Below are 16,281 nucleotides of genomic sequence, written 5' to 3' on the forward strand. Positions count from 1 at the left end.
TATGAAGAAACCCCACTATTTTCTTGTAGCAGAAATGTAACAGCTATTCCATTTATCTATATCTACCACAGCCATTTATCCAATTAATAGCTTCAAAATGGCATTCTTCTTCTTCTTCTTAGAGACAGGGTCTCACTCTGTTGCTCAGGCTGGAGAACAGTGGTGCAATCACATCTCACAGTGGTGCGATGAGGCTCAAGATCCTCCACCTCCTCCTCCAGAGGAGCTGAGACTATAGGCATGTGCCACCATGCCTGGCTATTTTTTTATTTTTTAGAGACAGGGGTCTCACTATGTTTTCAGGCTGGTCTTGAACTCCTGGCCTCAAGCAATCCTCCCACCTTGGCCTCCCAAAGTGTTGGGATTATAGGCATGAACCACCATGCTTGAACACATTTTATGTTGTACTTAGCAGTCTAACAGAAATTTGCAGGCAGAGTGATGTTCTACTGGATTTTCCTATAGTACATAGCCATCTGTAGGAGCAGCAGCAGAAAGAAAAACATATAATTTTTTTAAAAAAACAAGACATGTATTTCACTGAGAGCTTGCAACTGCTAAACTCTACCATCTATAATTTCACAGTTGAAACCATCTACTATTAAAATCTTTAATAGAAAGATGGTGAGAAGAAAGACACTAAAGCTGGGCCTGGCATGCAAACTTTACAAAGAAGTCTTGCTTAATACAGTACAATACAAAAGCAGGTGTTCCTGAAAGAGCAGCCAAACCCATTTTGTCACTGGTTATAAATGCAATCACGAAGGCTATGGCTTAAAAGAGAAAAGTGTCTTCTTTCAGCCATATGGTGAACACCGCCTTCAAAGCCTTTGTTCAAATGCCACCTCATCTGTGAAGCCTGCCCAGACCCCCCAGGTGGAGTTTAGTTTCTCAGTGCTCCCAGCATGAATTTCGTTGAGCTCTCTTTGTATGTACCACAGAGCACCACAGATTTTGGTATACCTGTCCTTATTCCACCCTCAATTATGAGCTCCTTCAGAATAAGCAGAGGAGGCAGATTAAGGAGCAGGCAACTGGAAAGTAGCCAAGATGCCAGTCTTTAAGAGAGGAACTCTAATTCTTTCATGGAAATGTAATTGAGAAGAAGGAAATTCTACCCCTCAGAAGGGTCCGTGGTTCCAGTGTGGGTCGATTCACTGAGTCAACTTGCTCAAGAACTCGGAGGAGAGGCCACTGCCACTGGGGTGGCCTGCCCCCTTCCCTTCTATGGTAGTGTGCCTCTCTCAGTCATTATTGCGACTCTAAATCGGGGCTCCTTAGCCTCGGCAGTACTGGCATTTTGATCTGAATAATTCTTTGCTACAGGAGACTGCCGTGTTCATTGTCCAATGTTTACCAGCATTTTCTACTGGTCAGGTACCAGCAGCACCCCCTATTTGTGACAACCAAAAGTGTTTCCAGAATTGCCAAATGTCCCTCGAGGGAGGGGGCCAAAGTCTTCCCAGTTGAGGACCACTGCTTTAAATAAACAGTAACCCAACTTATATAAAGATTGTACACTTCCGGAGGCTGAACTCTGGCCTGTTTGGGTTGCCACATGCCTTGAACTCAGCACAAGGCAAAGTGAATCTATGTGTAATATTCAACTTTCTGTTTCTCCTGCAACTGGAAGCATTCTTGGCATATAGCAAGTGCCTCTAAGTGTTTTGTCAATGAATGAATCAACAAATAAGTAAATTGGGTGGAAATAACTATGAATTAAATTATTGCCTGAAATAATGCAGGAGGCTTTATTAGCAGCAGAAACAGCAGTTTAAGTTGAGAATCTGATAGATACAAAGGTGAACACCAGGGATTATAAACTAGTCACCAAGTCAGGTGTCTGAGAGCACACATAGCTATTACTTAAAATAACATGAAGTTGGAATTTGAGATAAGCATGAAAATTGTTTAATTAGAGCAGAAGGTTAAGAAGATGACAAGAGATAAAGGTTCAAGTTAAACAAAGGACAAATCAAAATTTCAAAGGATTTAAAGAAAAATATAATGCAGTTTTTACAGAGGTTCACTATTTAGAGGTTAGTTTTCTGTTTATAAGTTCAGTTAGAACTAAATTAGCTACGCAAGGACGGCTCATTGCACCATAAAATATCATCTTCTTTGTGCCTGCTCAATGAACTTACCAGTGAATTTACCCAGAAGGGCTCTGATGCCGTTCTGGGAACAAATGACATCAGTCTGCCTGGATATTTCAACTGCCAGAGATAACAACTGTGAGTTAAGCATCCCAAACTCCGAAGTGGAGTACATATAAAGAGCAGCTAAAGAAGTTAAAAAGCAGGTGTTGTAATTCAAGAAAAAAGCCTTTGAATTGATCCCATATCTGGAAATATTTAATAATTTCGGCCGGGCGCGGTGGCTCAAGCCTGTAATCCCAGCACTTTGGGAGGCCGAGGCGGGTGGATCACGAGGTCAAGAGATTGAGACCATCCTGGTCAAGAGATCGAGACCATCCTGGTCAACATGGTGAAACCCCGTCTCTACTAAAAATACAAAAAAATCAGCTGGGCATGGTGGCACGTGCCTGTAATCCCAGCTACTCAGGAGGCTGAGGCAGGAGAATTGCCTGAACCCAGGAGGCGGAGGTTGCGGTGAGCCGAGATCGCGCCATTGCACTCCAGCCTGGGTAACAAGAGCGAAACTCCGTCTCAAAATAAATAAATAAATAAATAAATAATAATAATAATTTCATACACTTTCCATTTTCCTCTCACATGTCCTCAGAATTTTCCCACCCAAATGTCTAAAACAAAACAAAATCAGTATAAAACAAATCTTTGAATTCACTGGTTCTCTACCTATTTGGAATCTGTATTCGAGACTAATAAAGGTGTGAATGAATGATCTTTCTTCAACAATTGCACATACAGGCACCAAATCTATACCTGCACACACAATTTGCACATAATTTCATGTGGCTCAGGTGTGCTAAGCCTGCTCATGAACTTGCATTTAAGAATTCCTGTTCTACTGATAGAAAACTCTCTGGTGGACACCTGCATTATATCTATTTCATCCAATCACCCCAATATCAAACAATTTTCTGAGACAGCTTATTGACTACCTCAGAACTTTAGGAAATATAAGCAGAAATGGAAATTAATTTTCTTCACTTTTCTTGGCCCTATGTTACATATCAACATGCTTACCACACCAAAACCATACCAACCGCCTACTTCAAATAAAAAGGAGGAAAAGGCAGAGAAAAAGCAAGAAGAGGGGAATGAAGACCGCCCTGAAGAAAATTTACATCTCAGGAAACGACCTTACAAAGCCCACAGAAAAGTGACCAGTAAGCTCCTCCTTTTACCCTTAGCCACCGGCAAGCAATGTAGCCACATATTCCTTCCTCAAATATTTGCTGAATCTCGACTATGTATTAGTCATTTTGTCAGTAACTGGATACACACTGGTGAACAAAATAAATGTGGTACAAATAATGACTTATTTGCTTTCATTTCACAGCTTCTTACTCTCCTCTAAAATAACCTTGCCTAAGTGGCAGGGTAAATATTGGATTCTTAATCATTTTTCTCCCAAGTTGGCCCATAGGTACTATATAATACTTATGCATTGTTGTTTATATCCTTCATGTATGAAAACCCCAATATTTTTACTAGACTCAGTATCAGCAGGTTGTATCTCATTGCTGTCATTTCATGGAATAACTAGTGGTTATTCTTAACATAGTCTACAGCTTGTTTTTTTAACCTTTCGATAACCTTGTATCAAAACAATGCCTCTTTTGATGCTATGTCTAAAGATGCACCCAAAATGTCAACAAATTACTAAGGAGGAAATTAGGTTCAAAGACAAGTGGGGCTTAGCCACATGAAAAGTCACACAGACAAGGCTACTGCCTAAGGAGTTAGTTGCACAAAAATGAATATGAACAGGTTGTTCAGCACTTTTTTCCTTCTGGGTGACCAAAATCTGAAGAATCTGAAAAATGAAAGTTTATTTTGTTAGCATTTAATGTCCCACCTACTTAGTCATTTTACTAGAAATATGAATCATGTATGTTTTTCAAGGAAATATCTTCAGGGATGCAGTCAAGCATTATTATGAATTAATCTAGTAACTCAGCATCTTTACTGGCAGTGGAATATTGATATTATTCAGCAGAAAGCAGTTATTGGAAAGAATAAGCATTTTCAGAGTGCCAACCTCAGTAATAATATTTCGTACCTCTGACCATAAGCTAGGCATGATTACAAGCACTTAAATGACATTAACTTAATATTATTCTTAACATAATATGTATTAACTTTATAATTCCTTATAATAATTTATTTAATCCTTGTAACAGTGCCATAAAGTAATGTAGTGGGTTGAATGGTGTCTCCCCAAAACTTATGTTCATTAGGAACCTCAGAACATGACCATATTTGGAAATGTATCTACAATCTTTGCAGATACAATTAGTTAAGAAGAGGTCATATTGGATTAGAATGGGTCCAAAATCCAATGACTAACCTTATAAGAAGAAAAGTCACATGGACACCTAAGAGAGATGATGGCCAAGTGAAGAAAGAGGCAGAGACTTGAGTTATGCTATCTCAAGGCAAGGACCACCAGAAGTGGGAAGAGGCAAGGAAGAATCCTCCCCTAGCGTCTTTAGACGAAGTATGATTCTGCTGATACCTTGATTTTGGACCTCTGGCCTCCAGAACTGTGAGAGAATACATTTCGGCTATTTTAAGCCTCACTGGTTTGTGGTGGTTTACCACAGCAGCCCTAGCAAACTAACACAGGTAGGTACTGTTACCAGCTCCATTTTGCAGATGAGAAAATTGAGCTGTAGGATAAGTAACTTTCCCAGGGACACAGAGCTTGTGAGTGACAGGGACGCAAACCCAGACAGCCTGGCTCTGGAGTCTAGGCTGCTAATCACTGCTCTAAGAAAGGGCTTAATAAATGCCTGATCTATTCCAAATGCTCAATAACTCTTAGCTCATTCATTCATTCATTTTCCATCAGTCCATCCACTTATCTGTCCATCCATCAAATTAACTATTTTAGGCACTTTCAGATACATCTTCCATGGATCAGAATTTCCTCATTGAGTTTATTATGAGACTCAAGATCAGGCTCACAGTGGATCACCTGAAAAAATGCAGACTGGAGACCCAGCGAGTACATAACAGACCTCTGCTTTTTTGCTTCTAAATCTTTGTGGGGGGCAAGGGCGATCTCAGGAAACTCTTTCTACTTGATGTGCCAATTCGCTACTCTTTCCCTTTACCTCACCTTCCCAGCTACCTGGGAACCACGTGAAGGGTCAAATGATCCCTTCTGTAAACTTCAAATTCCTTTTTTTCTACTGGTGCCCTGTCTCCTGCCTACCAACATAGAAAACAAAACAAAATGCAAAATATAAAAAAGTTTCCTTCTCCTTTTTACCCAGCACCCCTTTATAAGTGATGATCTCCTCTATTTCCCACTGTGTTGGGCTAGCTAAGAACCAAAGCACTGGAGTCACACAGCCCAAATCTGTATTTCAGCTATTCTACCTCTTAGTATTTGGCAAGTTTTAAAAAATATCTATGCATCTCAGTTTTCTCAGCTGTCAGATGGGAATAAAATAACCTACAATTAGGATAAAATTAGATAATTAACGATGTTAGTGTATAGCTAGGCACTCAGTAAACAGATGTTTTTAAGTTCTCCTTTAAATATCAAACATTTTGAAAAAGTGCTTTAGGTTCACACTGACTTATAGCCTTAATACTAACTCATACTTGCTCTTCTGGCAATCTGGTTTCTCTCACTAATCGATATAGCCTCTCCGTACAAAATCACCAATGACCTTCCAGTCATAAAGTTTCATGACTTTTAAGTTTATCCTCTAGCAATGTTGAACCACTTCATGGTACCAATAACCTTCTCTTTCTTGAAAATCTTCCCTCAAGCTTTTCTTCTGTCATCTCTTTGTTCACTTCCTTCTGTGCCTCACTGCCTCAACCCATCACTGAAAATGTTCACTATGTTCAGAGCTCACATTCCTTTCCTTCCTGCATCTTCTTTCTAGGTGACCTCATCGCTTCCCTGGCTTCCACCATTCTCTCTAAGCCCAGCACTCCATATCCACACAGTGCTCATCCTCATCCCAAGACATTTCCACGTCCCACACTCAACAACGGCAACAACAAACGTGTGCTGAGACATACAATCTGCCTGCAGCAACAGATATGAACAACAGATTTCCTCATTTTTATTTAAACATCCCAAGATTATCCTAGCCACCCAGGCATACAATCTTGGTGTGACTCTCTGATTACCTTTTCTTCCTTTCCCTTTACCTCGAATCCCCTTCAAGAAAGTTATGTGTACACATCTGATTCAATATTCCAACTCAGGGACTCTTTTTATTTCTCCATTCTCCTTTTAGAAAAAGTATTTATCATGATGCATATCATACATTCAAAAGAATACATAAAACATATATGAAACACCCACATACGCACTATTCAGCTCAACTATACAAGTTACAAGTGGATTTGAAGACTCCTAACAAGTCCCTTCATGACTGGTTCTCCTAAGGCATCTTGTGTTTTAGCCATTCACTCTCATGCCTTTCTTTATAGTTTAAACATTTAGGTATGTACCCCTCCATGAGCTAAATAATATGTAATTGACTTAGTCTTAGTATGTAAGAGCCTTAGTATGCGATATAAGTAAAATTATATATTATGTATCATTCTGTCTTTGTCTCATGTTGTGTTTCTTAGAGTCTTCCATGTTGACATGTAACATGTGGGCAACTTATCATAGCTAATTTAGAAGAGTCCATTATGTGATTATAACACAAGGTATTTATCCACCGTAGAGTTGATGGAGGTTTGTCTTGTTTCCAGTTTGGATCCACTATGAAAGATACTGCCATTAATATTCTGGCTCTAGCTGGGGTGCATAAAGGCAAGAAGTTTTTAAATCTTAGGGTCATAAATGCTGGGTCACTCAGTATGTGCTTACTCAGCTTTACCAGTTAATTTCTAGTTAATTGTATTTCAAAGTGATTGCAGCAATTTACATTTCTGTGGCTTGTGACTGTTGCTTGTGACCTCATATTCCTTAGAAACTAATCTTTGGTAATTCTTTAATGCCTAGGTTAATGTTATCAGGTTCCAAAGATAAATTTGAGATTGGTTCTGCCCGTTGCTTAGAGGCAGTATCAACCCAAGATTACTTTAAAAATAAATGCTTTGGCTGAGGTTTTTTGTTTATGTTTTTGTTAAGACTACATGGATAAATTTAGATCTCAAACTAGTATAGATATGAGGGATTCCTTGCAGTTACAAATTCTCAGGGCAGACTTTCTTTTTCCTTCCCTCTGGTGATAAATGGAGACAGGAATGTTTTTCCTGTCTCTTCTGTATGGTGGGTTTATTTCCCGTCCATTCTTATATTGGGGGCTCACCATTTGGGGCCCAGATTAATGTGAGGTCTCTTATTAGACAACCCCCACCAGCATGTCCTGGGCTTTGTCTCCTATACTCTGTATTCACACAACAAAGTATAACAGCTTTTGCTTTCACATATATATATTTTTAAATCTCTACAGGCTTCTTACTTTTAAAGTGGTAGTTCAAAGATGCACTTCAAAAACTTATTTTTATTGTTTTCCTAACATCTTAGTTTTCCCCGCAGCTGAAAATATGCTCACTTATTTTTTCCTCATTCATCCTGCTCCCCGTCCAGTTCAGACCCTTGCTCTATAATGCCCAGATCATTTTAAAAACCTCCAGGAGGTTGTAGTTGGCACTAGTTGATCTGCTGGAAGCACTGAACAGTGTACGAAGAGCCACTGAGGGTTCTAAGACCGTCGAAACAAGGAAAATAGCTGCAATTAAATGAGTGCCTGGGACCTCACTAAGCATTTGACATATATTATTATCCAATATGTCTTACTACACATGTATTATCATTCATTTCTCAAGTATTCAATCAAAACAGGAATCTCATTACAGAGGCAGAAACCTAACTTTCATAAAAATTAAATGTTTTGCCCAAGGTCACATAACTAACAAGTAAGCAGCAAGGAATCAAACCCTAGACTGCTCGATAACAAGCCCAGCTGTTCCCTCAACCCCAGTGGTTTTCCAGTTGAGTTCTATGGAGCCCTGAAGTTTAGAAACACTGAGATCAAGTGTAGGGCTCAGTCAGCAGAGTTCTGTGTGTCTATCTTCAGTTTCATCCCAAGCAGGTCTACCCTTACCTGTTTCATATATTGCTGTTTGATGCCATACCTCACTTGTTCAAATGTTGTTGCTTTTAAAACATAATATTCAATCCACTTCTATGGCATAAGCTCACAGGCCCTTTAAAACCTGTCCCAAACACATACTTCCTGCCTGAAACAAAACATGAATCAACACTAATCTTGAAAGCAATCTAGATAACTTTTTATTCCTCAACTGCCCCCTATAATTTCCAGGACATTGGTAATAACAGTAATGCTCCACTAGCAATTCTCACTAACCCTCCTCACTTTCCCTTTCCAACCAACAGACTCACCTACTAAGTTCTGGGTCCAGCTCAAAGATCCCTTCATATTTGCTACTTTCTCTGATAAACACCAGGCATGACCCCTTCTCACTCTGGACTCCTACAGCACTTGGTCTGTTCTACTTACGATCACATATCCTACAAAGACGGACGATAATCTGTTTTAGGGTAGGTCTTTGTCCTTCATCTTGAGGATGCAGCTTTCAATAATGTTATAATCTAGCTGTGCAAACTGGAGCCTGAATTCATAGCAGAGGAACCTACAGAGGTTGATAAAGTCAGAGAAGCTCATTGGGAAGGGCTGTTTCTGCATCCTGGATACAGCTGGGAAAACAGCTGGTAGGAGGTGGCAGGATTTCGACAGGGGATTTGGTCAGTGGAGAATAAAAGGAAGAAAGGGTAGGTAGAAATAAAGAGATGGAAAGGTTTGAGGAATGGGGAACAGACAAGCTCTACTCAAAGGGGATTCCCCTGGGAGTGGGGAGCAGGCGTAAAGGACAGGTTCAGGGAAGGTTTGGAACCCAGATGAATCTGATTTAACTTCACCCTAAAGATACGAGAAGGAAATAAAGAGTTTTGAGGAGTGAAAAGACATCATTAAAGCTACGTATTGGCCCAATTGATATCGGATTTGAGTGTGGGAGGAAATGGCGACAAGATCTGTGGGTCCTTGTTGTCAACCCCGCATGCCTCAAGGATCTCTCAGGTAGGATTCTCTCTCTCTCTCTCTCTCTCTCTCTCTCTCTCTCTCTCTCTCTCTCACACACACACACACACACACACACACACACACACGTGTCACAGCCAAGGGATTCAGATTCCACGGGTCTGAGATGGGATGTTTTTGTTCAAATTGATCTCCTTTGGCTGAACATTATGTTCTCCTTCACCAAAGGAGAAAGCCACTGAAGGAGGTTATTGTGAAATACAGTTGTATGTGATAATGTGATAAGAAGACCTGGGGAGCTAGCTGTGGAATGGACAAGAAAGCAGTGAGGTGAGAGCTACTCTGAAGGCATACTGACAGGCTTCCGATATCACATACAAGATCCGGATCTCATGGCCAGATTTTAAATTCTTGGCTTTCATAATTACCTCCTCCGACCCTTTTTTTCTATGCCCTGTTTTTTTTTTGTTGTTGTTGTTGTTTTGTTGTTGTTGTTTTAAATACATATGGGGTCTTGCTCTGCTGCCCAGGCTGCATTTAAGCTCTTGGGCTCAAGCAATCCACAGCTTCTGGCTTATGCAACCTTCTTTCTTCTTCTCGTCTCATCTTTTCTCCTCTTTTCTCTTCTCCTCTCCTCTCCTTCCTCTCTCTCTCTCTATCTCCCTCTCCCTCCCTCCCTCCCTCCTTTCTTTTTTGAGATAAGGTCTCACTTTCATGCCGAGGCCGGAGTACAGCGGCACTATCATGGCTTTGCTGTAGCCTTGATATCCCCAGGCTCAGGTGATCCTCCCATCTCAGCCTTCCAAATAGTGGGGACCACCACACCTGGCTAATTTTTGTATTTTTTGTAGACATGAGTTTTACCATGTTGCCCAGGCTGTTCTCAAACTCCTGGGCTCAAGTGATCTGCCTGTCTCAGCCTCCCAAAGTGCTGGCGTGAGCCATAGTGCCCAGCCTTATGCCCCTTGATTTTAAAGGCAAACTTGTATAGTCAGAAAATAAAGATGAGAGGCTGTGCTTGGTAGGACTGAGAAGTAATTTTTGGTGGACAAAGTAACAAGAGTTTGAACATTATTCTCCATTAGAAAGAGGACTTGAACTTTTCAAAATGTAAAATGTGCCTATTTAAGATAACTTCCAAGAAAAAATAAGTCTAATGACTTGAAAGGGCCATTCTTCCGTGTTTAAGGCTTTGGCGTGGGACACACAGCTGTGGCTCTGCCCAAGCACATGAGAGGGATTTTTTTTTTTTTTTTCCTGCTAGACTAGAGCTGAATCACTGGGACATGGCCATCCGATTGTGACCACTCACAGTTGCCAGATATTTTAGAGTAAGATATTGTGCACTGATATTTTTATAGATATCATGCACAGTGATCTAATTTCCCACCAATTTCAAAAGAATGCAACCAATTACACAAACGAAAACAACTGTGACATTCATACTCTAATCTGCTGCCAGTCAGTACAAACCTTGGATCATTAAGAGATTGGCATTTCTCCTTTTAAGAGATTGGTCTATGTCAGCAAATGCATTCTTTTCAAATATGTGTTTTGGGTGTGGAGATCTTAAATAAAGGGGAATTTTATGTTTTCTTTCATGGTAAAAGCTTAAAAATCTTGAACCCTTTTAGTTAGGAAAATCCTGATTATTAAGCTTTTATTCTTTTTTTCTACTTGATTGCTATCTAGTTATTGGAAATAGACCAGCATTGCTCATCCTTAAATCAGCCAGAAGAGGAGCATTTTTTACCTAACCAATTAAAAAATGCTTCTACATTTCTAAAGGCAATCTATATTAGCAATCCTTACTATCAAAACCAACCGAAGTAAAAGGGGTTGCCTCCACAGATGTCCTCTGGTTGCTATAAGGCTGCCTTTGCATGGATTTTGCTTGGAAGTAACCTCAGTTCATCCCTGAAAATGAGGTCACTGTCCCCTAACACATGTGAGGCATGGTTAGCATCTTTACACTGGGACCTGTGCCAGAAAGGCCCCTACTGGTGCACATATCAAACACGCTGGGGTATCTGCGCACAGTGGCCACTCTCATGCTGAAAGGCAAAACAACATTCCCATCTTTATCTCTAAATAGAGGGAAGTGGGAATCAGTTAAAAAAAAAATACAGTCCTGGCAAGCTTTCGTTTTTGCAAAGGCAATGTTTTCAAGAGATTTACCTTGCCATATGCTGACAAAACATGCCCTCAACCAGTCTGTCTACTATGATCTGGGTTACATCAAAAGGAGGATCCAGAATTCCGGCCCTGGGGGATATTTTTTCTCACCCAGAATCCAGACCCCTAAAAATGCTCTTGGAGACTGATTAGCAATGAAAATAAATACAGTGAAGAAAAACAATTTTCCCATGGTGGGGAAAAACACATGTCAGGTGCTGGTGGTAGATGGGTGGGTATTTCCAATATTCCTCAACATAAACTCGATTATGTTGAGCTACAAAACAGGATTTGTATTTGTCTGAAATTTTCTGATAATATCAAGAAAGATCTTAAAGAGCCAGTTTCACTTGTCTCTCAGAGGATATAAAACCATAGGTTTCAGGAGAGGAGAACTTGTGTCTTAATGAGGTCAATATAGTAACATTTTGGCTCGACTTGTACCAGGCTGTGGCCAATTATTTTGACTTCAAACTATTTTGACTCAAAACTTTAATTTTCCTTACACTCTGGAAGTTGCAAAGTATCTTACTGTGCTGCAGACACAAAGTCACTCTGCCATGTTAGGCAGAACACTATAAATGATGTAAGGAACTGATAGGATGATTTCACTAGATAACAAGCAAGATCCCCCCACCCTGGCCCTAAAAGCGCCATGATATTCTGCAATGTGCAAACACTTCCACTGCTAATGGTTAAGTGTTTAATTTTCCAAATGAGCAAAGATGGAGCAGTGTTAATAAAAGTTCTCTTATGGCCAAGTACCTAATCCAAGATGTGAAAAGAGGTATAGCCCTTTAACTAAGATGATTTTTTTTTTGAGACAGAGTCTCACTCTGCTGCCCAGGCTAGACTGCAGTGGCACCATCTTGGCTCACTGCAACCTCCACCTCCCGGGTTCAAATAATTCTCCTGCCTCAGCCTCCTGAGTAGTTCAGACTACACGTGCGTGCCAACATGCCTGACTAATTTTCTGTATTTTTAGAAGATACAGTGTTTCACCGTGTTAGCCAGGATGGTCTCAATTTCCTGATTGTGATCTATCAGCCTCGGCCTCCCAAGTGCTGGGATACAAGCGTGAGCCACTGTGCCCAGCCTCTTTCTTCCTTTTTTTTTTTTTTTTTTTTTTTTTTCCCAGACAGTCTTTATCACTCAGGCTGGAGTTCAGTGGCATGATCTCAGCTCCCTGCATCCTCCACCTCCGAGGCTCAAACAATCCCTTACCTCAGCCTCTCTCGTAGCTGGGTCTACAGATGCATACCACCATGCCTGGCTAATTTTTGTATTTTTCGGTAGAGACGGAATTTTGCCATGTTGCCCAGACTGTTCTCGACTTTCTGAGTGCAAGGAATCCACCCATCTTGGTCTCCCAAGTGTTGGGATTACAAGTGTGAGCCACTATGCTCAGCTCAAGATATTTTTCAAATTTAAATTTAAATGAATTATTCAACTTTACTCCACTAGAGAATTTTAGGATAGCATGAGTTTGTCTTTACTTAGGTGAAGCTATACAACAGGAACAGACAGGTCAACCTTAAAATTAATAAAATATTTAGCTTTGGTTACTCTGAATTCTAAAGATTCAAATAAATAAGCTACAGATGGAGAAATAATTTCTGAAAAGTACGTTTTGCATGTATATTCATTACCAGACTTGTTTGAAACCTCTGCTGTGTTTGAACCTGTTACTGGCTAGCTCTCAAGACAAAGAAACACAAGAGAAATAGTAATATATTGCTTTCGGAAAGAAAAAAAGAAAAGTCTATTTATTGCATTCTCAGGGCTAAGCAATTCAGAACATACAGCAGCCCTGGAGAATTTTTTTCTTTCTTAATACACACCAATAGAATGTTAATATAAGGAAGATTAGGCCAGCTGAAGTGGCTCACACCTGTAATCCCAACACTTTGAGGGGCAGACAGAAGTGGGTGGATCATGAGGTCAAGAGATCGAGACCATCCTGGCCAACATGGTGAAACCTCATCTCTACTAAAAATATAAAAATTAGCTGGGTGTGGCAGCCCACGCGTGTAATCCCAGCTACTTGAGAGGCTGAGGCAAGAGAATCGCTTGAACCCAGGAGGCAGAGGTTGCAGTGAGCCGAGATCACACCATTGCACTCCAGCCTGGCGGCAGAGTGAGACTCCATCTCAAACAAACAAGCAGACAAAAAACATATATAGAAGATTTAGTCCTTTGGAAAAGTATAATCAGGTTTGTTTCATAAATTATTTTCCCCATTGAGTTAACATAAGATAGTGGTCAAAAGTTGAATAAAATAGCAGCTAAGGTTGGTTTGTAATCTATAAATGTTCTAGATGACAGCCTTCCCAAATCACAGGACCTAGAGTAGTTTTCATTTTTTTGGCAGAAGGCGCATGCTGAACAACAACAACAAAAAACATAGAGCCCCAGGGGTCCTAAACTTTCTGTTGGTCACCCCCTCCTCTCACTTGCCTGGCTTCATATAGTTCAACCGTCTCAATTATTTCCCACATGAACATGTCTGTTAAGAAATTCTCTTTTGCTTTTCTGTGAGCCAAGCTGCCTAGGAAATCCTTGATGCAAAATCTGTTCTTCCTCGTTCACCAGAGAAAGTGGCTGCTTTAAACATCCCTCTGCTGGAGGGATCCACAGGCGTGCATCTCATCGCGCCTTCGGTTATCATCCTGTGATAGTGTTAGTCGTTTACATACATGCCCTCGACTCACCTCAACATTTACTAAATAAACTCATGGTTCACAGCCCTGAACTAGTAAACTGGAAAGCAAAGATTCAATACAGTAATGATTAGCTCTTAGTCTTCATAATCAACTTGCTTTGTATTGAACAAAAGATAACATGTACAATTCTGTTACACACATCTTATATTTTGAGGTAGGTGGAGGTCATGGTATCATCTCAATCATATAGATAGACAACTGAGGCAGAGAGAGGTGCGATTTGCTTAACTAGTTAGAGAAAGCGCTAAAAATAGAATCTGGGTTCCCTGGCTTTAATATTCCTCCTACTACCGAACAATACAAGAACAAGAATGAATTAGACCCGAAGGCTAAAAATTACTGGCAACTTTGTCTCCTAAACGTAAAATGAAACGAGATAGTATAATGCAGTAAAAATCTGGAGTCTATGGAGATCCTTGTTTATAAAACAAATTCCAAATTTTTGCATAGCTTGGCTGTACAATAACCACAACAACCACGAACTGCTGAGTCCCTTAGAGATGTACCTCATAATACTAAGACATTGGTGTGTTTCACTCAGGAAATACACAGCAGTAACTTCTGGCATTATACATGGTAGATTATATAAAACACATCGACTGTTTGGGATTTTTCCATTTATTTGGTATGTTATGAATCAGAACAAGGATTTCAGGACTTCATGCTTAAGGATCCTTATTATGTAGGAGGTATTGGCATGCGTCCTAAAATATTTAATCCAGGCAACTATTCACATTTTATATATAGCAACTGAAAACAGTGATAAGCTAAAATTGGTCTAGGTAGCAGAGAGAAGAGAAAGTATTTATTTGAATAGATGAACATTTTCTCAACAGTGTTTTTTTGTTTTGTTTATTGTTTATTGTTTTTTGTTTTTTTCCTTGAGACCAAGAAACAAATAGCTTAATTTTTAGTATGAATAGACTTCAAACTGCAAACATAACTATTTTTTGCAATGTATAAATATATTCGATGTGGTGCAAATCAGCTAGGAAATTACAATACAGTGGACTTCAGCTTCCTGGTCAGATCATTACAGGCCTGAGGTTTACATGCCCAGAGGAATTGAAGGGTGAGACCAGGGCACCAGAGGGAGAAGAGGCGTTAGCTAATGAGTTCTTGAATTTATCATCCTAAAATGTTGTGCACCGGCTGGTGCAGCTGGATCCTTGCTAGAACTGGTGGTAAATGAATCTGTCTGCCTTTTTTGGGAGGTAGGGGGCTTGCAGGGAGGATGGTTTAATGCTGAGTTTAAAAAAAAACAAATACACCCAAATGCTATTGTTCTTTTCACTGAAAATTTTTCATTTTTACTTAAGTCTGTAATCAACAAAAGGATTTTAGGAGGCCTTGCTGAAAATATAGCTAAATAAGTTCCTATTTGAATGTATAAAAATATTTTTTTAAAAAAAGGTTAGCTCACTGGAGACGTCAGATAGACAGATAGACTGAATTGAGATCTTAAATAATCTGTAAGTGACATTTCTACTTTTCCTTGACTAGATTTGGAATTGGAAGACTTAAGCAGCTTTACATTAAATACAACGAAAGGTCAAATAAAGAAAGAGCACATACATTAGACATACAAGAGATCTTTCTAGAAGTGCAAGGGGTGCCGGGCGCGGTGGCTCACGCCTGTAATCCCAGCACTTTGGGAGGCCGAGGCGGGTGGATCACAAGGTCGAGAGATCGAGACCATCCTGGTCAACATCGTGAAACCCCATCTCTACTAAAAATACAAAAAATTAGCTGGGCATGGTGGTGCGTGCCGATAATCCCAGCTACTTAGGAGGCTGAGGCAGGAGAATTGCCTGAACCCAGGAGGCGGAGGTTGCGGTGAGCCAAGATTGTGCCATTGCACTCCAGCCTGGGTAACAAGAGCAAAAACTCTGCCTCAAAAAAAAAAAAAAAAAAAAAAAAAAAAAAAAAAAAAAAAAAGAAGTGCAAGGGAAACATGCAGTAAAGAAAATAAGGAAGATGATATTTTTTATGATGTAAAATGAAACAAGTAAGAGTGGGCTTTATCCCAAAGTTAAAGCAACCACTGGAATATGTAGTTATAACATGGAAGGTAACTTTCAGTTATGTTACAGTATAAGAGCTGAAATGTACAACGGTTACTAGGAGCAAAGACTCCTATTTAAGGAGCTATGTGACATGGGTTTTTTTAAGTGTTTGCAGATAGAT

At 40.0% G+C, this 16,281-nt stretch overlaps 1 protein-coding gene across 5 annotated transcripts in view; it reads right to left on the reverse strand.

The window, feature by feature from the left end:
* Positions 1–16,281, reverse strand: part of ANK3 (ankyrin 3) — a 698,348-nt gene that overhangs the window by 257,966 nt on the left and 424,101 nt on the right. The gene's annotated exons all lie outside the window — the stretch shown is intronic.

This window comes from Saimiri boliviensis, chromosome 12 (assembly GCF_048565385.1).
Source record: "Saimiri boliviensis isolate mSaiBol1 chromosome 12, mSaiBol1.pri, whole genome shotgun sequence".
In the NCBI taxonomy this organism is placed as follows: Eukaryota; Metazoa; Chordata; class Mammalia; order Primates; family Cebidae; genus Saimiri; species Saimiri boliviensis.